Source organism: Choloepus didactylus, chromosome 12 (assembly GCF_015220235.1).
Source record: "Choloepus didactylus isolate mChoDid1 chromosome 12, mChoDid1.pri, whole genome shotgun sequence".
In the NCBI taxonomy this organism is placed as follows: domain Eukaryota; kingdom Metazoa; phylum Chordata; class Mammalia; order Pilosa; family Megalonychidae; genus Choloepus; species Choloepus didactylus.
Genome location: NC_051318.1, coordinates 30350361 through 30376942, shown reverse-complemented (window position 1 = coordinate 30376942; position 26582 = coordinate 30350361).

Sequence of the window (26582 nt, the reverse complement as noted above, 5' to 3'; positions counted from 1 at the left end):
AGAAGACACCACAATGTATACATGAGGAAAGGGCATGTCAGGGGAGATTTGAGAGAGAAAAAATTTATAAAGAATGTGGATAGAAGTCCTAATAGAAATAGCCTAAGTAACATGTGAAAAAAATCCAGAAAGTAAAATGCTGTCTTAAACAGGGAGATAAGAAAAGGACAACCAATAATGCAATCCAGATTAAACACTGGAAACTGGAACAGCAATTGTCAAAGTATGGTCTTAATTAGTTTACTGGAGTCATTAAGAGAACTCAGAGCCGACACAGACCCAGATGCTTGGAGATGGAGACAGAAAGACGTTTGGAGATGCTAAGCTAAGAGATGAGGCCCAGAGTTTACCCGGAGAAGCTAGGTGAGAACCCACAGATGCTTGAAGAGAAAGCCACTGGAATCACAAGCTGAAAACAATGCAACGTGGGAGCAAAGGACCAGCAGACGTCAGCCACGTGCCTTCCCAGCTAACAGAGGTGTTCCAGATTCCATCAGCCATTTCTTCAGACAATTTATCTACCTCTTGTTGCCTTAATTTGGACATTTTCATGGCCTTAGAACTGTAAATTTGTGAACTAATAAACCTCCATTGTAAAAGCCAAGCAATTTCTGGTATATTGCATTTCCAGCAGCTTTGGCAAACTGGAACACTTGTTATAAAGTCGCAGAGAACTTGGCAAAATTGTGTTCTGACATCAGATTGAAAGTAGAACTTGTAAGCAATGAGCTCAGACATTTAGCTGAGATTTCCAAGCTAAGTGTGTGAGGGTGCAGCCTTGTTTCTCCTTGTAGCTTATGATGAAATGAGAGGGGAAAGGGATAAGCTGAGAATTAAACCCTTAAGCACAAAGGAATGATAGAATTCTCATCCTATCCAGGTGGGATGCTAGCGACCTTATCAAAGGCCTCCCTGGGCTTTCGGGAAGTGAGTCCCCAGAGGACAGGGTGGAAAGTTGTATTGTCTGATGGTTTGGACCTCCTGGTTTTTGCCTACAAGGTTTCTGCAAAATTTGTATGCACAGTAACAATACCTGAAAGAGACAAAGGAGGGATGACTTGAAGGAAGAAAGACTTCAAGGGAAAAACCATGGAAACAGAGGTCAGGAGTGAAGGGCTCTCCTTGGGCCAAGAGGCTGGGTCACCTGTATGTTAGGAAGGGATGGGCCCTGTGCCCCATGGTTCAGGGAGAGTGCCACCACCCCAAGGTTCAGAGATGGTGGGGCCTGTGTCCCAGCATTTATGGAGAGCTTGGCCACCATTCCAGAGCTCGGAGAGGGTGGGGCATACACCCCAGTATTGGGGAGAGCATGGTCACAGCAGGAGAGCTTTGAAAGGGTGGGGCAGCTGCTCCATCAAGCCCAGAGGACAAAGAATCAAGCCAAAGATGACTCTCAAAACTTGAAATATATTAGAGTTTGTCTTGCTCAGTTTCGGACTCGTATGGGACCCATAACCCCTGTTTTCCTTCCATTTCTTCCTTCTGGGAGAGGAATGATTATCCTATAACTTTCCCACCATTTTATACTGGAAGCAAGGAACTGTTGAAGAGGAATTTCTCCTGGGACAGGCCACACACAGGACTGATTTTGATGAGATATTGGACTTAGCATTGTCACTGAAATGACTGAAGGCTTTGGGGATGTTGTGATGGAATTAATGTGTTTTGCATTTGGGAAGAATATGTCTTTTGGGGGAACCAGAGGATGGACTGTTGGGGATGAATTCTGTCCCCCACAAAAGGCATGTTCACTTCCCAGTCCCTGATCCTGTGGATGGAATTCCATTTGTAAATAGAAATTTCGAAGAGGTTATTAGTTAAGGTGTGCCCATACTGAATGAGGGTGGGACTTAATCCAATATGGCTAAAATCCACATAATCAAAGGAAATTGGGCAAGGAGAGGAGAAGCCACGGGGAGCTTGGAAATCAATGGAACCTGGAAGAGAAAGGAGATGTCACCATATGCATTGCCATGTGATGGAAAAGTCAAAGAACCCCCCAAATTGCCAGCCAGCCAAATCAAACCTTCTAGCCTCTGAAACCACGAGCTAATAAATCCCTGTTGTTAAGTGAATCCATTGTATGGCTAGGAAACTAAAATATTTGCTTAAATTTTATCTAGAATGGGAAAATCAAGCTAAGTTGGAAGAGGTCTTTAAGCTCAGCTATTCCAGATAAAGAAATTAAAACTCAGAGGAACTGTGATTTGTCCAAAAGCACATTGCTAGTGAGTTAGGTAGATGAAATGTTAGAATAGTAACCTGTTTTGTTCTCACTTTCAGATAATATGCTTTCTACTATAAGACTCTTGGCTGTATTTACTTTTTAAATTTTTTTTAAATTTATGCATGGATTCTTAAGAGATACCATCACCCATCCCTTGTCTAAGAAGAAAGGCAAGAAAAGCAGCTACAATTTCTTTGGAAACACACTGTTACACTGAATCTCATTTTTGCAAGACTGCAGATTTCTTTTGAATCCAAAATTATAGTTTCTAAAAATGGCTCTGAGTCTAAATTGTGCATATGATTTTGTAGCATATAATATTTTGAAAAAATAAAGGGAATAGAATCAAATCTCTGCATTCAAAACACTCTGGGTTTCAGAAGAATGTTTTGGTCACATATTCATTCAACAATTATTTATGGAGTGCTTAATATTTGGGCATAGTTGTATTATTTACAATATATTCCACCAAGTAAAACAGGCATTCAGTTTAATAAAGCCAAACAACAAATCAGTGAGTATATTTTAGAGTATCATCAGTATAAGAAATATGAAAATTAAACATTTTTGTATAATTACTTGACCTAGTGTTAATATACAAAAAGACCTGCAAAAATAATATCTGAATTATAGTGCATAATAAATACCATCCTTTTTTACCCATGGCATCTACTTTCTAGTTAATGAGCATCTACTACCTATTATTAATGAAATGAATCCTGATCAATACACTTTTAAAAATAGTTTACATAATTTGCTTAAAGATTCAACAGAGGTTAGAACTTGAAATTGATATTAGATCTATTTCAGGGCCTGTAGATTATCTTTCTAACTTAAAACTGGGATAGCATAGAGGATGGTTACATTTCACACGAAGTGAGCATTCCTCAAGACCTGGCATTATTCTAAACATTTTAGTCAAGACTAAACTTGATAAAGTTTGGCCAATATATCTCTTTATCGGCTATATATCACAGTGTCAAAAATCGGCTATATATCACAGTTGTCAAAAATTACAAAAGTGAATTTTGTAATTCACTTGGAGCCAAAGTTATGAAATAATTCCAATCTTGACAAATTTCTAATTTGAGGGAATTAAATTATTTCAAATATTGCAGAGACAAAAATAAATTAATAATTTTTATATCAGGTGAAATGTGTATATTCAAATCCATGTAAAACGCAAACTCAGAGTGACATTTTAAAATGACACTACGATTTTAAGCTATGATCAAAAGGAGAAAAGTAAGATGCCTTTACTAAAATTAAGAAAGCCGGAGATGCATTAGAGCTGCCAGCCATCAATCTTGATGGGTCTTTCGGGAAACATCGTAATGTGGTGGCTTTCTTGCAAGTATGGCTTTCAGCAATTTGTGCCAAAAACCCTCTTTGGTGTGAACAACCCAGATGATCAGTTTCTTGGGGCACTCACCCTAACAAAGATCACAGGAGAATTACATTTAAAACAGAATGGAAACGTGATTGGTTACAATAAGAAATATGCCAAGAAGACAAACTGCTTATGTTGGCTGGTCAGTTCCAGGTGCTCTACATTTAAATATCTATTTAAGACACTTGACTCCACACTCTAGGAAAGCATCGTTTATTATTTGGCAGTCCTCAATTAATTTATATGTTAAACAGGTGTCAAAACATCTGCCCTATTTCACAATACTTCTGCAAAGGTACAATAAGATTGCTCACATTAAAATATGCATAATCTTTCTAAAGAAGATAAGATATTAAACTAGAGGGAAAGAAGGAAAAGTCTCCAAATTGTAAATAAGAAATGAAAGAAATTTTTTGAAGATAAAGAGCCTTATTTGTTCATGTAAGAAAATTAAGACATTCTTTTCCTTTGAATATTTTCCTTCTATTATATGATATTCAAGATATTTTATCTTAAAAAGTTTTAAATTTCAAAATATTACTAAAATGAAATATCATTTTAATTATCATCATAGGACATTATTGACACTGGATGAAAACATGTTTGCAGATTTATGAATACCTTTGGATTTCAACATATCTATGTGTAATATCTACAGACTCCTTTAACAGATAGCCCAGAACAATAGTTCTGACCCAAACTTATGGAATTATTTAAGTAAGAATTGAAAATAATCCAATTTATTGGTTAGTTGAATGGGTGGGTGCCTTCAAGTAAAACGGGAACTAGAGAGACTAAACCCATGTTGATATTTTAACGTAACGTAAAGCAATGGGAAAGGATTGGGCCGGAGAGCAGAATATTATACTAGTTAATAGGAAATGCACTGGAGTCAAACATACTTGGGTTTTGAGTGCTGCATCTGACCTGCACCTGACTCGGGTGAACTGGGAAAGCCACTTCACATTTTCCCCATGTTTAGTTTTTGCCTTTGTTCCACTTAATTTTTTAAAAAAAAAAGTTTATTGAGACATAATATACATACAGCAAAGTACATAAAGTGCAATAATTTAACCATCACCTGGATTAAACTACAGACATTGTCCAGCACATCAGGCTTCACCATTCCCTTCCCAGCCAATACCTTCATAACCACTAGTGGACTCCTGCCACCATTACTTAGTGTTGCCTGTGCTTACACTTAATTTGAAAGCTCACTTTGCTTCTGGTTCCACTCATCATAGTTGATCTTCTTGGTAATATTAGATATCTCTGATGCCAGATACCTTTCTCTCAAAATTCCACTTTTTTGCTTCCATGTCCAAAATTCTCTGCCTCTCCGTTTTCTTCTGACCATTTCTTCACCCCTTTTATAGATTTCCATTCTTCTGTCTACACTTAAATGGCGAAAAACACAGAGGTTCTCCTCTCCCTTCTCTCCTTATCCTTGCCCTTTTCTTTCTTCCTTTTCCTTTCCTCCTTTCTCTTCTACTCCTGTATCTTCCTTTCTTCTTTGCTTCCTCCCTTATCTCTTTCTTATACTTTCCCTTCTCATCCTCTCTCCCCTTCCCTTCCTAATTTCATTTTTAGTGAACTCAAACAGTGCCATAAGTAATGTCTCTAAACCCTGATTTTCCAAAGACTAGTAATTTCAACCAGGACCTCTGTCTTGACCTTCAGTAACTACTGGGCACCTTCAATCGATATCAAAAGTTCAATGTACCCCAACTGCTCCTTTTCCCACACCCTTAGTCTCAGTGACTGGAATCACTCACTATTCATTCCTTCTGTCACCCATGAAATCTTGGAGGCAACCTGGATGACCCCTTCCCATATCCCCTTGTCATCAGTTACCACATGCATTTGATTCTGTTTAATAAACATGTTACCATCCCTTGTACTCATTCACTTGTTTTAAAATCACTGCTACTGCCTAAATTAGCTCAGTCTCCTCACCTTACTGGTCTCCACATTTGATCCATGTTCCATATGATGACAGAATAGGCTTCTTCAAATGGGTATCCAATCACATAATTCTTCAGCTAAAAACTTTCAATGGCTCTCCATTACTAAATTCTGTATTTTAGTATATACCTATTTTTCTTGATGTAATGTCAGCTCATCTCTCCAGTTTAATCTTTTGCTATTTTACTCTTTGACTGGATGTCCCCACTTCTTCGTGCCTTCATTTGTTTGGTCTTCCTGCTACTGCTGCTTTGGCCTAGAAAACACTTAGCTTCTTGTCAGCAAGGATTACACCTCCATTCCTCCTTCAAGATTCAACTGATCTGTGACATCTTTTCTGTACACTTAAGAAGAATTGAGCATTCCATTCTTAGTGATCATATTTTACCTCTATGTTTCCATCCTAATGGTTTATTCCAACTATTTTATTTTCGAACACACTTGCGGCAAGAAATGTGCCTCATGTAACTCTTTTTTTTTAATAGTTATTATAGTGCTGTCATATCATGCATACAAAAAATGCATTTTAATAAATAAGCAAATCATGCTTTATTTTCTCAATTCAGTTAACAATATTTATGTTCCCACTATGTGCATAGCATCCCATTTGATGCTGAAAAAGAGCCAAAACTGAATTAAGTCCTCCCCTGCAAGAGCTCACAGCCTGAGTGGAATCACAGAAACATTCATAAATGATTCCAATATAAGGCACAGAGTTTGTCTGAGTAAGAGAGGTTTAGATGGAGATGAAATGCAAGAATACTAAAGTGGACAATGAGTTAAATTCTGGCTATAGGATGGGGCTACAATGTTGATCATATAAATGATAGTAGGAATAAACTTGGAGGTAGATTAAGAGAAGACAGTGATGAAATACTTTAAGAACACTTTTTAGCATTTGGATTTTGTTACACATGTAATGGCATTATCAAAGACATGATACACAGAACACCAAGTTAGGAGATTATGCATTTAATATCAATTTTGAAAGGTTTATTTGAGTGTACTATGTGATACACAATGTGCTAAATAATACAAAAAATAAAAACAATTTTTTTAATTCACCACTAAATAAATTAAAAAGCTCTTGATGGAGAAAGACTAGTAAATAACATAAAAAGCATTAATATCCTAACAAAAGCACAAAATGATAGCACGGAAGTAACTTTTTCTGCTAGAATTTATGCTCTCTGAGGGCAAGGGCTGGCTTGTCTTATTGTCCAATATGTAGCTGTTTTTGTTAGCACATGTCACATGCTTGTCTAATGAAAGCTGATTCACCAAGGAAGGTTGACAGAGAATCAGAAAATGGCTTTCTAGTGGAAATGACATTTAAATTGAGCATTGACCAGGTCCAAGGTCTTGCTTTGCTGGCCAGTATCCATTTTCTTCTTTTCTGGCAATAATCCTCCTCTGAGGGAAATTACTCTTCTCTGTTGTGGGCTGTCTTGCGAAAGGTGCCAGTTAGGATGCTTTCCTTCCCCTGGACAAGCAGGCTCACCGGAATCTCTTTCCCAGTATCTGATACCTAAATGAAAGGATACAAGGAAGAAATGCACACGTGAAGTTGATGATCCGTGAGAAACGTCTCTAATGAGACTGTAGACTAGGTCTCCTTACTGATGCCCAGGGTGGCTCTCTTTTCTCTCCTGAGTTAGACTCTGTAGCTATTTCTTTGATTCTACAAGCTACCCTCAACTGTAACACGTTAGCTTTTTTTGTTTAAAACAGGCAGGTAGAGTTGGTTTCTTTTGTTAGCAGCTAAAGAACTCAAACTGGTACAATAGTTCATGTGCCAAAGAGTTTTGTTTTGCTGCATAGTGTTTACATAATTATATAATATATTTCATAGTATATGTCACAGTTTGCTCAACATTATGGCATAGAGAAGAAAATTTATTCATATAGCATCTCCTTTCCCAACCAAATTGCAGATTAGCTTTAGTCTAATTATGCTCTTTATGTTTTGAAAATACAATGAATGAGGAAATCGTTGGAATGCCTTTGATAATATTCTTTTGGGAAGTACCAATTTGGAATAGTCATGCTAAATATGTGTCGATTTAGATTGCACAGAGAAAGGGGAAGAATTATGAGAAATTCCTTTACTCCAATGAAGTACCTTTTCATTGATGAATAGAAAAAGAAGTTACCACTAAAAGAAGATATCCCTTTCTACTTTTTTTCTTTAATGCTTCTCTTCTTTCTAGTGTTCTTTCACATAAAATATTGAAAATCTTCCAAGAAATAAAAGCATTTATATTAAGTTAATAAAAAAATGTATTAGTCTATAAGTAGCATATCTGAGATTTTAAAAATGAAATGACTACTGCACAGGGGTTCAGATATCCTGATTTCCACGTACACACTTCTTTGATCTTCATCTTTTCCATTTGGAAAATAAAAACTAATAACCATATGAGTTTAATCAACAGACTATCTGGATCAGGGTGGGAAATTTTTAGGTGCCCCTTTCAGCATATTATCATGAGAGAATAAAATTACTGGGATCCTGCATCTTACAGGTATTCGAGTCTCTCTATGAAATCTCCTATTTGTTTTTTAGCTGATGTAAAGTTAATGAAAATAACGTTGGGTTTGGATTCACAGAATTTAATTCCTGTCTCAGAACCTTACAAGTTAAAAATTCCTGAGCAAATAGTTTCATCTTTCTGATTCACATATTCTCATTTATAAAAAAGAGGTAGTAATAACTACACCATACATATATAGTGTAGCATAAGATTATGTGTGTAACACTGGATTGTTATCTAAATATTAATTGTTGTTATTATGGACTCCAGAATGTAGAAATTGACATGGAGAGTGAGCAACATCTCTCCACAATTGACCAGAATAGTCAATGACGATTTGAAAAATCTCATATAATTGACATTAAAAGTATAGCATTCTCATGAGCATTTACATAAGGTACAGTATGAATAGATTCAAATGAAATCATTATGGATATGTTCATATTATACTGTAAAATGCAATCATATGGCAAGGATCTATGAATACATGTGAGGGAAAATAAAATCATCAGCATATGTACTCTGTAGTTAAAGCACGCTGAATATTTTGCAAATAAGCAATATTTCTCTAAGTAAAATTTGAGATTTGCAACTTGGCAGGCATTGTTGAATGAAGGTCTTTCCACCTCTAGTGAATAGTAATTTAGTAATTATTAATTTTATTTTCCTTAAAACAAAATAAACTCCTCAATTATGAACTTATAAATTATCATGATTTGTGAATTACACCCCAAACGCAGGAGTTAAAAATAAAACAGTGATCAGCTTAGCTAGCTAAATCATTTTTTTATTTCTAATGATTTGAATTTTAATAAGTATTATTGTGATTGCATAATCTTTGGAAGTGTCTCTTGCCTCTATGCCACTCTGAGACAGTGCAATCTAGACTCAAACTGTCTATTAAACTATTTTATTTAAACACCGTCTTAGTGTAGAATAGAATTAGATAATAAGGAAATATAAATGAGTTGCTAAGTTCTATGTAAGCATACATAGATCAAATGATTCTTGAAATATGTGGTCACATGACAAAGAAATATGAATCTGTTCATAATTAGACTTCTACCACAAAAAGGTAAAGCAACTCATTAGACCACCTTTAGGAAGGAATTTTTTAAAATATGAAAATAAGTTTGAAGACTCTTCTTAAATTTTCAAGATAATTTCAAAGTTAAGAAATGTTTGAAGAACTGAAATCAGGCATAGAAGCAATGCAGGGTACCAGTAAATGGTTTCATATTTTCCTAAGCCATTTTTTTTTCAGAAATGTCTCTTCTTCTCGTAAAATTGTAACTGTTAAAATTAAAATTGGACAGGTCTTTTCATCCTTGCCTGTCACCTCACATTAAAACCTTAATAAAAATGCTGATATTATATTGCTGCAAGTCTTTAAACTGCATATTGTGATTTCATACTCCCAAATTAAGTTCAATGTAAACTGTTAACAAAAATTAATGACATAAAATACTCCATGTAAGGTGATGAACCTGAAAAGTAAAACATTGTAGAAAGTTTAAAAGACGGTAAACTTAATTTTACCACTGTCATGTAATAACATATTTTAAAATGCTATGAGAAATATTAATATAAAAATTAGATGTATCATTAGATGCAGCTTACTTTGTAGTGCTGTCAAAACCTTTTGGTACTAAGGGGATAAAAGAAGTAAAATGCCTTCCACAGTGTGTTTTACATAATAGATCCTAAATAAATGTCAGGTTTTTCTTCTCCCAGTCCCCCCCCCCTTAGAATTAATAGAGCTAAGGGACTTTCATTATCTATCATTCATTATTTATTTGTATCTTTTATTGCAGAATATTTATTTTTCATTGCTAAACTAATTCAAATTCTTTTGTGTCACATTATATATAATAACATTACTTTATGGCTATATTAGAGCTTATTATCTCAGTAAGATATCTCTGACACTTATATCCTTTCAATGATAGAGTATTTAAAACACAGGTCATATACAATAAAATTCATTTTACTTACAATATAATCCAGGTGGACTATAATTCACACATAATGTATTCCTAGACAGTTTCGACACTTCACAAAATGCATTGACTTTCTGAGTAAGTTACTTTAACAAAACAAAATAACTATTTCCATTCCTCCATACCACCTGAGGGTTTTTGGGAGTGTGTGTGCACACATGTAATTGCTGGATATATATACTTTTAGAAAGAGATACAAAATGTTGGAAGAGTTTTAAATGATGCCTATTTTAATATTTTCCATTACTCCCTCCCTCTGATACAAAATCTATAATAACGTAAGGTAGAATATATATTTTGTGTTTTAATAACATTGATGGGTATAAGCATTCAGTACACAGAAATTTTTAGAATTTTTAGAAAACTAATGAGTAAATTTTCATTCACTTCAATTATTTGAAGCCCCAAATTTTTCAAATTTAGACAGGGCAAAATACCTTTTGTTTCCACATGTGTAGTAACTAAAGACACTTTACAAGGTTTACTATGACCAAGCGTTAAATAAAACAAATGAGAGCAGTAAACATAGTGGGAGTTTTCTCTAGTCGGCGGTAAGCTAGCTATAATTTCACCATTTGGACCCAAAGAGAAAGTTGTTCAAACAAGAAATGGATCTGAATTTCTTGTAAAACCTAACTGTTCTATCAAGAAAGTTCAGGCAATTTTCATCTGAAAGAGTATCTTTTTAGTACAATGTAGTTAAATATACACTATGTGTATATGACACTCATCTTGACTTCTGTCTTTATTCTCTTTACAAAATTAAGCTAAGTATCCACCAGTTTAGTTATAAGATACGTACTATGGCTTAAAAAATGATAACTAATCAAAGTTATATTAGCTATATATTTTTCTCCTATGCTAATTCTGTTTGTGTTTAATAAACTGATCTGATAAATCAAGTTTTTAAAAAAAGACAGAGCAAGGCATGATGTGTTTAATAACACATGAGTTACAAACATACATTTTTTTGCTCACTACTGAAGACATCAGAGTGGCTTTCAGATAAATGTAGGACACCAATACTTCTTGCTTTTTCCTTGCTCTTTAGATATGGAAGAGTTAGAAGTGTTTTAGGCTTTAGAGACAAATATGCTGATTCTGCCACATTCTTGTTATGCAGGATGAAATATCACTTCAAACAGTCTAAGTCCCCGTTTCCTTCTCTAAATAATGTAACTCATAATGTCTACTTCATGGGACTGTTGTGAGGACTGGATAAATATTATTCATAAAACACTTTGGGCAGTGTCTGCTAAATAGTAAATGCTATGTTATCATAAGATTATTATTTTAGTCAGAGTGTTCTTAAATCCCACTTTGTAGTTATTAGATAGACAACTTCTATGGGACATGAGCCATTGGGATTTAAATGATTGTACTCTAGAATAGAGTCCAGCAATACACAACGTGCAGTGTCACCTTTTATTGTGAGGTCTTCGAGTTAAGAAGAGTTTTAACATTTTAAAATGGTTAAAATTCAAAAGAAGAATAGCATTTCATGACAGTGACCATTACCTAAAATTCTAATTTCCATGTTCATAAAGAATTTTTTAATTGAAACACAGCCACCTCCACTGGTTTACATAATGGCTATATCTGGTTTCATGCTACATAGTAGAGTCCAATACTCAGAGACTTGCACCTCCACTTTACTCCCACCCCCCCTCCCCCCCAAAAAAAGTTTGCCCCAGAATGAATGACTGTGAAATGTGCGAATTACCTTGAGAAATTATGCAAACTTCCCCTCCTTAAAAAGTGAAGTTTGAATTAAATGATCCCTTCTGACCTCCTGGTAAAAATAATAGGTTTTGGAACCACAAACTAGATTCTTATCTCATCCCCACTACCTACTGAACTTTGTGATCTTGGAAAAATTGCTTGACCTCTTTGTCATTTTTTTTTCCACCCCTATCAATCTTAAATGAGTATTTTGAAAATTAAATGTCATTGTCAATGTGAAAAACTATTAGACCAGTAACTGGCATGTAGTTGACGCTTAATAAAAGTTGGGGGTAGGTATAATACAACAGCCTCAAACCATAGAAACATAGAATATACAGCTAGAGAGAATATAACCTTCTTATTTTATAAATCAGGTATTTGAAAATCCAAACAACAATCAAAGCTTGCCTAGTAGCAGAATTGGGAATTGAAAATAATGCTTGAGCATTAATATGTTGCTTATTCTGGGTGACTATCCTACTTCCATCCTCTTTAAGTTCATTTTATGCCAATTTTTTCAATATAATCAAATATTATGATTATATATCATTCACCATGGGGCTTTATAATAGACACACTAGAGCAAATAAATCATGTGATTAAATTTATTATTACTTTCATTTTTAGGACAAAGATAAGAATGCCTTTCACAACAGAAATTGGTTTAGTCAATGTAAATGTGAGAAACTAATTTCAGTAAATAATGTTTATGGGAAATATTAATTAGAATCCTTTTTTTAAGAGTAGTTTTTGTAGGTTGTTCAGAACTAAAAGTCACAGAAGCTGCCTAAAATCTACATAATATTCTAACTAGAACATTCTGTAAATTTTAAATTCTATATTTCTATAGTATATCCTGTATATTTTAACTGATTTTCCTGATTCTAAAGATAGCTATGAATGAAGAGGAAGAATCAAAAGAGAACATGAAAGCATAAATAATCAAATGTAATAGCAAATTGTTCATTAACTAGGGTTTACCAAAATGTCATAACAAGAGTCTACTTCTGATACTACAGAACTTGAAACTTAATGCATTTTCTTCAGCTGCAGGCAATTTTTAATCTCTATTATAATGCATATTGGCACTTTGTTTCTTTATTCTTGACCATTACATTTTAATAGAGGGTATTATTCTTGATTTTACAGTGCAACGATTTATGTTTAGTCACTCAGGAAAGAGGATTGGTTTGAATCCCATGTAGTTGGTAAAGTTATATCTTGGGATTTTCTAAGGAAAATGTCATCCTGGAAGGTTGTGAATTTAATTTGGCACCACCTGCTGAGTTCTCAGTGGAATATTCAATAATTCAGAAATGATTTCTATTTTTAGGAAGATCAGAAAAAAGAAGGGGAAACTTCATCATAAGGTCTCTTTCTGACTCTTTTCCCATAACAAATTGATCTAAAAGGAGTCTTGGGGGGGAGGGGGTAAATTTCTGAAGAAACACTAGATTTTACACCAGAATATTAAAATCGAAAGTCCAACAGAGTTTCTTTCCCTATTCTATCTTAAAGGCAGGCTCTGGGGTTAAGAAAAGATATCAATAAATAAAGATATGCATCATATTTTGGTAAGGAAAGTGATATCCTCTATGGATATATTTTGACAAATTTGTTAAACCAAGTATGTTTATCCAAGATCCAGCGAATCTTACTTTCCCCTAACCTAAGCTCATTACACTAATTTTTTGGTGCTATTTTATTCTCATGGTAATTCTCAAGATGTAACAAACTAAACTACTAAAAGATTAAGATAGAATGAAAATCAATGTCTTTATAAGGCAGAAGGATAGCTCAATCATTGGCAAGGATTTAACATGTGCTTTTTATATTATGGATTCCTTCATTCCTCATGTGTCACCCCAAAAATTTTATGATAATATTACTTATACTATGAAAACATACCTCAGTCAAGATATAAATTTTCACAGGATGGCCATATATATAGAAGTTCTCCCTATTGATCCATGAGCATGTCTCCATATGCTTAGTGGATCTACTCCTTTACCGGGGAGACTAATGTATCAACTGCTGGAAACTTCTTGTTCCCTGTTCAATGTGTATTTGGTCTGCCTCTCTCTCCCACTGTGAGTACAGATTATTCTGCTGCTAATGCTTGACATGCTGTCAGAAGAATTGAAAAAAGACATGATACATGAGACAGAAGAGAGGACATAACCGGAAGGAGAGCATCCAAGACAACTCAGCAAATAAATTCAAACCAAATCCTGCCCATGGTCTTTAGATCACATGCTGGGAATGTCTGGTTAAACTATTGTGTGGTGGTTTCGTCTGCATAAATTTACTCCAAATACAAAATATCCTGCAAACTAAGAAGCAATGTGATTTTAAACCATGCTTTACCTATTTCAATTTTTTTGTTTTGTTCTACATCAATACATTCAATAGCCAAATGAAACAAAATTACTCAGTTGCAGAAATCTGTTTTATTTTTCCAAGCTGTCTTCAGATCTTGGGATAACAGTTGAAAATTTAAGAATGAAATTTCTCCAAATCTTATTATTTGGATAGATTTCAAAATCGTATACCATGCAGTCAGTTTGGTACTAAATATGATGATACACACAGAAGTTAGTATTCAATTCTCTGATTTCAAGAACCTCACATTTCATTTATGGGTCAAAATGAACATTCACATAATATAACTACACAAAATGGCATATGATTTTTCTGTCAGCTAAGTAACATTTCTAGTTCCTCTGTGTTGTGCTGTTATACACATAAATCAGTACCTAGTAGGATCATTGGTAAACCTTTGTTTCTCTAGCCTAAATTTAGTTTTGTAGAGCAGCTTTTCATGTTCAAATGTGATATTCCCGATTCGCCATTGGTACCTGGCCTTAAGGCATATTATTTCACTTACAAAATCTCATTCAGACTCTCTTCTTTCCAGGCATATTATTTTCAATTTGGCAAAGCTGGGGTGAAAATTGCAATCTGTGTTATGAAAACGGAAACACTTGACCAGCCAGCACTGAATAGATTATAATAACTACACTGTACCATCAAGACATTCATGTATTATTAAGAACATACATCATATTTAGAAAATTCCTTGCAATGTGACAAGACAAGAAATCTGTGTATTAAAAAATAATTTAAGCATGAAATGAGATAACCATCCTTTGCTTTGGTATTTGTACCTATACTGGTTCCATCAAGTTGTGGCTAGATTTTGAGTAAGCTACAGCTAAGCACATAAATAAACAATATTTTTATATTGCCACACAATTTATTGCCATAAGTATGCAATTAAGTGTCTGTTACCTGAGGACTTTAAAAATTTTTTCGATTATTTATATACGCACTAAACTTCCTCATTGTTTGAATTAACTGCTCCCCACCCCCAACCCCCCACGCCCCCCACTCCCCACCCCACCCCGCCCCACCTTTACCATTCACATTAGTTCTCTGCCACAATTGTATGGACTGTCCTTTCAAAACAAACCTCACATATAATCCTCTTTTCCATGTCCATTCTAAACTAGGGCCCTGTTATCTGAGGAAGAGACCTCTGCAGAAGTTTTCTAAAGTTTCTTTCCATCTAGAATCTCCACACCAAAGGTCTCAGACTCAAGCACCTACGTGTAACAGACAGACAATGAAAAGCTGGCATTTTCTGACAACCTGGAGACCCCTTTGAAGGCCTTAGCAGATACTCAGCTCCTGATAATTGTTGCCATGTGGAAATATAGAGCCAGTGCTACCAGGCCCACTGATTTTTTCAAGGATTGCAAAGCTTTCTTAAGTCCTGGCAATTGATTAATTTGTTTGTCAAATATCACATGCACCAAAATCATATCTGGAAATGAAGGCTAGCCACTGAGTACTGCCAGTTGAATCTTGCTCAAATTGCTCCAGATTAACATTTCCCAAATACTCCTTTCCTCTGTGTCCCATAGGAAAGGGTATCTGATTTAAACATTCAAAGGCTTCTCATTATCTTTGAGATCAAATACACCCCTGTTAGCTCATGTCCACGGCTTTTAGTAATCTGCCTTGATACTCTATACAAAACCACATTCTATTTCCAACAGTTGGGCCAATCTTCTCAATGCAAATAATGACCTCACACAATTCTTTACTGCTTTTTGTACATTTTCCTTGTTTTCTTTATTATTCCTATAATAGCTCCCTCTTCCTCTCCATTCTGCAAATCCTTACCCTTGCATTAAGTGTCAGCCACATGCTTGCCTAATCCAAGGTTTCTCTAATCACTTCAAACTGTGGCTTCCTCCCTTCTTGGAATTCCTTTGGTTTTTATTTTCTGTACCATTCACACTTGCATTTGATATAATCATAGAACAAGTAAATTCATTTGGAACTTGGAGACAATGTAGTCTATCCCTTTCATTTTACAGTGATCTGGACACAAGAATTGACTTACCTAACACAACAAGTTAATGTTAGAGAAAAGACTCAAATCCTGCTTATAAATGCTTCTTCTATTGGTCTTGTCAACAAGATATGAAACTCCTCAAAGAAAGAAACCCTGCTTTATACTTCTTTTATATCTCCTCTATGAGAATACCAAACGCAAAGTGGTTATTAAAAAAGCACTTTAAAAAGCTGAAGAATTTTTATGGTGTTGTCCCAAATTGAAGCTTTGACATTCAGTCAATGACAAAGAATGAAGTTGCGCTCCATAGAGCAGTTCTATATGGCTTATCTGTGAGTAGACTGTTGACTTGGCTGTTGAATCGCTCTGTTTTCCCCACCTTGATGTGATCCTATACAACTTTGCCTTGCTTTCCCCTCTAGCACACAGCTAAATCTAGGTGCCATGTTTCTTTGGGTTGAGTTCCAACATACTGGTTGTACAAACATGAGAATGACTGATTCTAATTCTGTCATCATACTGGGCTTCCATGATTATTTGACTAGAGTAGCTAAGATTGGATTGATTTATTTCTTCTCACTTTTCATAGCTCTAGTGTATATTACATCTGGAAAACTAAGCCTAGTCACTGAAAACATGGTTTGTTAGTGAAAATCATAGCTTTTTACTTTGTGTCCTAGTAAAACTTCTGTGATAAATACAACACATATACAATGATGAACAATTCTTAAATTTAGTGTGCTTATGTATATCAAATGAGACTACAATGATACAATATATTGAACTTGTTGATTTTGTTGCTTAACCCTCCAATTCCCCTTTCAGACATAGTTTCTTAGTTGAAATAGGATGAATTAATCCATGAAGTCTTTTTAACTATTATCTCCCTGAGCATTATATAAATATGAAAATATCTTTATGGGCAATAGGCACCATGATTTTGTTTCTTCATACTTTTTAGAGAATAATATGATTATAGGAAAAGAGAGCTTAGATTGTAGAACTAGTCATGCATGCATTTGAATTCTAAATCCACAACTTACCTGGGCCCCAATTACAATTCACCAATTATATTACTTAAAAGTAATAGTAAAATAAGCTACTAAATTTCCTTAGTATACATACTGTATAAGACTAGAACATAAGTGATGATAAAAATGTAAGTTAGTCTCTTGACCTCCCTGTTTGCTTTCAGTGTTTCTCAAAACATATTACATCTCCACTGCCACTTCCCATAATGTGGAAATAGGCCCATTTTCTCTATCAAAAACAAAACAATGGAGAATTATAGCTGGAGTGACTTAGATTAGATAACAGAAAGGACCTTCCTGGATGCCTACAGTAATCTTGTCTAAAGATCATTGAAGCAGTGGCTTTCCTGCCCTTGATGGGAATTAGTGAGGCACATTAACTTAAGAGACACATTCCACTATTTCTCTATAATAGCTCTCACAAAATAGTGTGCCTTCGTATTTCTTTTTCTATAAAATGACTCAGATACATTTTAAAGAAGCCATGCCATTAAATATTGGTACAAAATATAAAATATATATTTAAAAAAATACAATGTGAAAAAGAAACAAAATAGAAAAAAACCAAGAACAAAACCAATTCCCTGTGGTCTTAAAGTGATACTTAACAGAGCCCTTAAATCCTCTCCATAAAAAATAAAAAAGAAACAGATTCTATTTCTATGGCTCACACAACTTCTACGTCTTATCCCATTTTCACATCAGATTTAAAATATGAACATTATACTGTGCTCAACTTGTAACTACATCAGGAAAAATGGAGACTTTTAAGAGGCCTCCCACTCCTTTTGTTAATCTGACAAGTGCCACATGTTGGAGCTAATATGCTATTCTGTTCTTATCTTCCAAAATTCACATGTCTCAGAAAACTAGTGTATAGCAGAAGAAAAACCTGGATTCTGGCCACATCTCAAGAGTTAAGATAGGCTCTGGTTCCTGCTTTAGAATTTCCTGACTTGGGAGTAAAAATTCCACACTTAAGCCATGCTGTCATTTAGATGAGTTCCATTGTAATGGCATATCTACAAACCAACATTTTCTGAATAGGTCCTTGTTCCATTTGGTGCTTTCCTGAGGAAGTTTTATCAGTGCTGTGATGTATAGTAACCTGATAAGCCTTTATTTAGCATCCATATATCACTACTTAACCTTTCAGAAAGGCTACAGGCAGCCATGGCTTTGCCCATTGGGGTAGTAAGTGTTCACCACTGTTGAAGTAGATTAACCAGGTATCTTTTCAGTAGAAACTTAGATTTCCAGTTTTGCAGAATTGTCGTCATCTGAAGAAGTAGCTATTTATATAAGAAAAAGTTTTGAGTCTTATATACTTGGGCATATACATCAGTTTATATTATACATACACATGTACACACATATATCAGCATTTACATTTAATAAAATTATAACTAAATCTACCTCTTAAAAAGAGAGTCTTATACCAATACGTATGAGAAATAAAATCTCCAAGTTAAGGCATTTATAAAAATAATTCAATAATTTGCAAAGATTTTCTCATATCTAAGCTGTTTGCATTTTATTTATATATTAGTGGATGATGTTCAAAGGCATCACAACCATTTTTTTTTTCAGATTTGACAAGTTTTTTAAAATTCATGTCAAAATTCTTAGAGATACAATATTTTATTACACCAAAATTATGGTACTATATAAAGAGATACCAGGAGAATATGGGTTTCTGATCCAAATTCAAACTGAGTATTGTACCACCTCATGTACTCTACCAAAGCACGTTGGAGCACTGTAAGGACACACTTAGATTACATTAGGAAACAATGTACTGTAATCAAAGTTTTAGAGGTCCTCATTTTCATTCATTTGTATTTGAAAATAGACGGTATTTTCCTTAGAAGAAATTTTTTTTTAACTTGGTCTTGCAGGGTAAATGGCAATTTTCCAGGCTGTAAATGTAGAAAGTCATTCTGGGCAGACAGTACAGCAAGATCAAAGCACAAAAAGTGCCAAAGAGACAGGTATCTTCAGAGAATGGATATTGCACTCAGAATGTCTTGCTCATTGTTCATCAGGGGTGATGTTAGGATCTGAGCCTGGAAAAGGAGGTTGAACCCATATTGTTGTGCCCTTATTGTGCCCTGCAATGGAGCTTTTGACTTTATTTTGTTAATAATGGAGAGTTACACTCATTTTTAATCAAATGGGTCTAACTGAAAGATAATTCTAAAGGAAAATTATTGCTAAAAATTTAGTTTTTCTCTTATTTCTTACCCCTCACATTCTATGTCATCAAATCTTGCCCTTGGTATCTCTAAAATGTCTCTCAAATGTCACCATCCACCTCATTTCCATGACTTCAACCTAATTTAGTAATTTTGCTAGCTAGATGGGCAGATTTGTGGAGAAAGATAATGCAGTTGGATTTGAACAAAGTGAGATCCGGGTACCTGTTGGACATTCTGGGAATACAAAGCTGAAGGTCAGGGGAACTGAACTTCTATTTGGAATGGAGGTAGATGCAAGCCTCAGGTGATGGCCTTGGAGAGGGTTCATTGAACAAGAAGAAGAGGAATCCATGGGCAAAGCTATGGGAAGGAATCAATATTGAAGAGATGCCCAGAGGCAGGAATAACTGGGCCACAGAGGCAGAATGATCAAGGAGGTAGAATAGAACAAGGATGGGAAAACGTTCTAAAAGCCATGAAGTTACCAGGAGCAGAAGTGGGGAATGGACAGAAGTATTAAATGCCATGAAGAATATAAGCAGAATAAGCCATTTTAATTGGATTTATGTTGTTAATTTCAAGAACACTTTATTAGGTTTGGAAATATCCCTGAAATTTCATTCAGCTCTGTGTTGAATGGGAAGTAGGGAAATAGAGGGCAATGGTGTAGATTACATATTTAAGAATTTAGTGGAATAATAGATGACTAATTTTTGAAAGGGAGAAAGGTTGAGGAAAGATGGTGTCTATCTCATATGTGTGACACATGAGGAGTTTTATTAAGAAGGAGAGATGGATATGGTAAAGAGGGAAAGAAAATGGTTGATGATCTAAGTTTCCAGATGTCAAACAAGAGAATGGAATCCAAGGTAGGAGAAAAATTAACTCTTTGAGAAAAGTAGTACTATGTATTCATTTGAACTAGGAAGGGATATGAAAGGAGATGGATCTAGAAACAAGGCCAGTTAGAAAGGTAAGAGAAGACAAGGGTGCTCTAAATTGGGCAAAGTTTTATGAAGCAAGTCCAGAATCTGATACTGTTCGTGTTAGCATACAGAAAACAAGTTGTTTTTTCCCTCAGATTTATTGAAAAACTCAAAAAAGATAAACTGCTTATTTAAAATTGAAGTTGGGTTTTCCACTGTGACAGGACATTGGTCCTTAAAGCATGGTCTCTGGGTCAACAAAGTCAGGACCATCTGGGAATTTATAAGAACCACAGATTATCAAACTCTAACCCAGTTCCGGGTTTGATTCCCTGGGAAACAATTTTTAACAAGAACTCCAGGTGATTCTAATGCTCACTGTGCAGCTAGCGCAAAACAAATCAATCAATCAAAAACCTTGCTAAAAGCTTAAATGTTTTTAGCTTTTTCCTTTTTTCTTCTTTTTTTTTTTTTTGCTATTTGTTTCAATTGAGCACAAACATCATTTGGTTTTATGCGTTATCCATATTTTTATAGTTGAATGTGTCTGGCAAATTAAAACTCTCCTATCCTTGAATTTAAAAGTCATTGTCCTTTCTAGAAGATAATATTTAGGGTATTTTAGCATATTTGTCTGGAAAACAAATGAAAATTTACATACAGGACAAACATTTATTTACTATTAGATATAATACAGCGATACCTCAAATGTCTTTGCAAATAAGCCATCACATTTATTTAGTTGGTAGAGTCACCAAATAGCAGCAAAGTTTTTGTTTGTTTGTTTGTTTGTTTGTTTGTTTGTTTTTTAAGTGAATTGAGGAAATACACGTCTGTTAGAAGAGTTTCTCAGTAGAGGATCTACTGACATTTTGTGCAGGTCAAGACTACTTTGAGTTTTGAAAGAGGCTCAGCATACCTGACCCTACCTGCCACTAAATTCTAACATCATCTTAGCCACTATTACACCCAACACAGGCAGATATATTTCCAAATGTCTCAGGGCGAGGTGGGGGGGTTTGGGGGTGGGGTGGTCATGGTGCAGAAGTTGGCAACAGTGCGGCCCTGCTTGAGAGACAGTCACTATTGGAGAGAATATGATGGAAAGAAAGGATCATTGGTTTGATCAAAGGAAAAATGGGCATAATTTTCTGACTTAAACCCACTGGGCCTTTTTTGCCTCATGTATAAAATGAGAGGTTTGGATGGGATGATCACTGTTTGTAGCAAAGGAAGAGTCCCTTTCTGTTATGGGTTCAATTGTGTCCCCCAAAAGGCTATGTTCAAATCCAAATCCCTGGTCCTTTGCATGTGACCCTGTTTGAAAATAAGGTCTTTGAAGATGTGATTAGGTAAGGTGAGGCCATACTGGATTAGGGCCACAGTACACACAGATGAGGGATGATAGCCACGTGACAATGGGGGCAGAGATTGAGGTGCTACAGCTGCAAGCCAAGGAATGCCAAGAATTGCAGGCAAATCACCAGAGATTGGCAGGGGTAAGGAAGGACTCCCCTTTGTAGATTTCAAAGGCACCTTGATTGCAGACATCTAGCCTCCGGAACTGTGAAAACTGTGGTTTTAAGCCACCCATTTTGTGGGACTTCATTACAGCAGACCTAGGAAAGTAATACACTTGCATGACACCAAGTGGGACCTCAGTAAATCTTAGCTGAAACAAACTGAACTAATCTGCCTTCCACGTCTAGACTCAAAGTTGTAGAGGTCATTCTGTTAAAAACAAACAAAACAAAACACAGTCAGTGGAATTGGACCAAACTCTCTTTTGCTCCCTGTGACATGGTTGATGAACAGATAGGTGTTGCTTGATTACTAAGTGCTTAGCAATGTACCAAAGAGATGATAACTTATTTTTTATATCTTTGAATAGAGGAGTCCATTTTTCATACAAATTAGTATAAAATTTTTAAAAAACCTGAAATAATCATAATATAGAAGGTAGGAAACAAAAACATTTTGAAAAATAATAAAAGATGAAACCTAAGTGGTTTTGCTTTTATTTTACTGGAAATATATAAAATATTAAATGGGAATCAATAAATTAGAAAGCTTAAATAGAGAAATATACATTTAAAAAATAAAACTGCTAATATGAATCTCAGACCCAGATTAATTTATGGTGGAATTCTCCCAAACATGCAAGGGTCACCCAATTTACATCTTTTATAAGGTGTTCTAGAAAATAATAGAAGAGCAGAAACACCTAGCCTCATTTTATCAGGCTAGTATAATCTTGATTACAAAACCACACAAAGAGCAAGCAAGAAAATAAAAAAACATAGGCCCATTACCTATGTGCATTTATGTAAAGAAAAGTAATTCTACATAAAATTTTAGATAACCTAATAAAATATGTTTTTTTAAAAAAGGCTATTCAGACAAAGTACAAAGCCATGACGATAATACTAGTATAATTATTGATAATAAAAATAAATAATATAGTGCTGTAGCTAACAGGTAAATAGACCAATGGCACAAAATGAATTCAGAAATAGATCTACATATATACATATAAATGAAAATGAAGTATATAATAAAGAAAACTGTAGAAAATGATGGGAGGACAGGTATTTTAGTAGAAGGTACAGAGAAACCTATCCACCACATGTGGAGAAAAATAAAATACAGACCCTTAAATAACACTATATATAAATTTGGAATTGAGGGGGCTGAAAAACCCAATTGTGAATAGCAAAAGTATAAATTAAAATCCTACTACTATTATTAATAAAAAATATTAATGATGGTTATAATAATGATATCATAGTAATTAATTTTATGTCACAAGTAAATGTTTCTCCTCAATTAAGATCAAAGTTAGCAGAAATATAACATATTTTGAAAAGATGTTGCTATATCAAAAACTATTCATAGTCCAAGTATGGAAGAAAGAATTAATAAGCAAAGACCCAAAAGTTGTATGAGTACATGCAGAGATTCTCAAACACATTAATAATTAGAAAAATAAAAAATAAGCCACACTGAGTTTTGATTTAAACACATCTGATTGGGAATATGGTAATGTAAGAAACTTCATGCTGTGATTGTGCTAATATAAAGGGAGAACAGGCCGGCAGCATGATAAACTATATGCAGCCCCAGCTCTCCCGCCTCTGGACAATGGAGAAATCAATGCTCACACATGTCTCTAAACGTGGTTTGTCCTAGCCTAGACTGTGAACACAGAAATCTGGAGACATTCTGGGTGTCACAGGGAATATGAAAAAGTAATCTATGGTCATGCATTCAATGGAATAATATACAGAAGTTTAACATGCACATACTTAATGTGTGCATTGGAATTCACTAAATTCTATCAAGAGTTCTGATGGACTGACAGAGTTCAGGAGACATCCCACTTGTCATTTCTTTGCCCAAATTCAAAATCTGTTTCTCTCTGATTGCATTTGGTTTACTTGCAGCATAGTCATCATCCTATCCATATATTAAGACTGATTCTATGCTGCAATGGGACTTGATTTCTTCCACATGTTAACATTTAGGCAGAACATCACTTTTCATCCTAATATTTTTGTATGTTATCAGTCACCTAGATCAAATGGGTGTATGCAGTTTGTCTTTTCTCTGCTTGCTGTTGGTGAAAAATGTTCTTTCTCAGTTCATCTGCATTATCAGAAGTGCCGGCAGACACTGACATAACTCAATGTACCAAATGACCAATGATGTTTACTTCTCATATGTTCTAATGACTATTAAGTGCTCCCGATGGTAGAGGGAAGAAAAGTTTTTCCAAATATTATACAATTCCATTCTTTATTTAAAGTTTAAATATATAGTGACACAACACATATATAATTTTTAATATAAACTCTGGACAGAACAGCAGTATTCCATTAACTTCAGTTTTGCTCAGCGGATTACTGGCTGAGCTGTTATAAATTACTGAGAAAATTCCCTTTAGTGCTGCTCTGAGTGTGGCCGGTGGACCAATACCAGACCACAAACTTTTTGTTACAGAACAGTGGCAATGCACATTCAGAAATCCAGATTAAGATTTTGGAAACTTTTATAGAAATTTGGCATTGCTATGACAAACAGCCCATAGTGGACTCATTGGGCTGTGTAGAGAATAGCTGGGGTTTGGTTGAACGCAGAGAATTACATGTGGTGCAAACTGCAAATGCACCATGTGTTCTAGACCACACATTGTTACATTGGGTTATAAAGGACTGAAATGGCAAAAAATGTAAAACTAGCTTCTTCCCCACACATCATTTGAGAAGCCCTGATCAGCTTGCTTAGGGGTGGGGAGTTCATTGTGATAGTAGCAAAACCCACTTTCAAGTGGGTTTTAACTTACCTATGCCATTGGAAGGCAATTGCTCCTTAAATGTCAAAACTGGAAAAAAGATGGGCTAAGGATAAAGCTGGGAACTTAAAGGGCTACAAAAGCGAAAACTCACCTGAAAGAGAACTGACAAATCCATTGATTTTTATAGATTTTTCAGAGAAAGGAACTAAAAAATGTAAGAATATAGCTTAGCAGCCAATTACAAAAAATATCATGATACAGTTCATTCTAGCACTGAAATTTTGTGATTTTTATGTCAGGCACAGATCTGTATAAAACATGCATAATGTTAAATGAGTGTAGCAGAAGTTGTTAGCATGAAAAAAAGAGTTGGGTTATTTCTGCTTTCATGAGAGATTTCAGTTTGGGGATAAAAGTGATCAAGAATTGAACCCTGGTTCTTCCATTTCAATATCCATATGACCTGTGGCAGATTGCTTTCTTTGTCTAATTGTTCCTTACCTTAGGATGTGGATAATTCTTTCCATCTTGCATGGATCTTGTAAACTACCTGGCTCCCCTTTTGTATTCAATAAGAAATAGTTTTGAAAGTTAAAAACATTTCTATTTTATATAACTAATGGGTATTTCAACAATGAAATACTGGTGAAGAAGACCTAAAGTCTTTTGAGAAGCTTTTTATTTTTGTAACACCGCAATTTTATTGCTCTTTAGCCCAACTCAGTCTCGTGAAAACAAATAAATCAACCCTTACAACCTACAGATCTTTATCATACACATAACAGGAAAGAGGTTTAGGGGTGAATTTTGTTGCAACTAATTTTCATGTAGATGTGTACACATTTGTGTGTTTGTGTTTGTTTGAAAGTGTACACACATTATGAATATAATAAAATTACATGTGGCCTCAAGGAATGCATATGTTATGAAGCTGGGAAAGAAGATTTTAAAAATTACATATTCTCAGAAGTACAGTACATTTCTTCATAATCCAAAAGCTCAGCACCAATTGGGTTCCTGATTTGACATGTCAGAGGGTAAAACAATGTCATTTTATAAGTTATAGATTTAGAATCAAGGCAGCATGCAATGTAGACTAAGCAATAAACATCCATAGAGAAGTTTTAATTTTGGTTTTTATATTCCTATCCAAGGCCTCATAAGCTTGTGGGAAAGAGAGATAATAAAAACAATGTAGAATGTTTAAGATTATATATTTCCCAGTTCTTCTATATTTTTATCATCTTAATCTTCCATCAACATTCTTGACAACACATTTATTATAGAAATTCTGGCGTAAGTGAAACGTACATATTCATATAAAGAATACTGCATCTTTAGCCAGTGGCACCTTAGCATGAAATTAAGGTAGGGCAAGTACTTGGAAGAGGATGCATCAGGTAATGATTCTAAATAACATATTTAATAAGAGAAGGGATTTAACCATAAGAAGTAGAACTTGCTTGGCTTGTTCAGGACTAGAAGGCATCAGTTCATCTTGACCAGAACTAAGCCAAGAAAGAATATCAAAAGTAACCTCTGTGTGGAAAGTCTTTCCTCATTGTATGTACAAATTCTATTCATTCATCAAGTTTCTTTTTAAATCTCATTGCAGTGTCACTGTCTACAATTTCAACGTCTTACACTGCTGTCTTTGAAGGCAAAGGGCATTGTTTTTGTTTCTCTCAATACAAAATTCTAGTCTTTTCTCTCATTTCTCAAAAAAAAAAAATAATATATACATGAGCTTCACTTAGCCTCTCATTATTTGATCTAACTAACCACTTTAGTGGAAAAATATATATTCTAAATCTTTTGTATCCACCACAGAAACAAATACAGTACCTCTCACATGGTAAGTACTCAGAGTGAATTAGATGAAGAAAAACCCACCAGCAGCAGACCACACTCTATCTATATCCAGTGCAA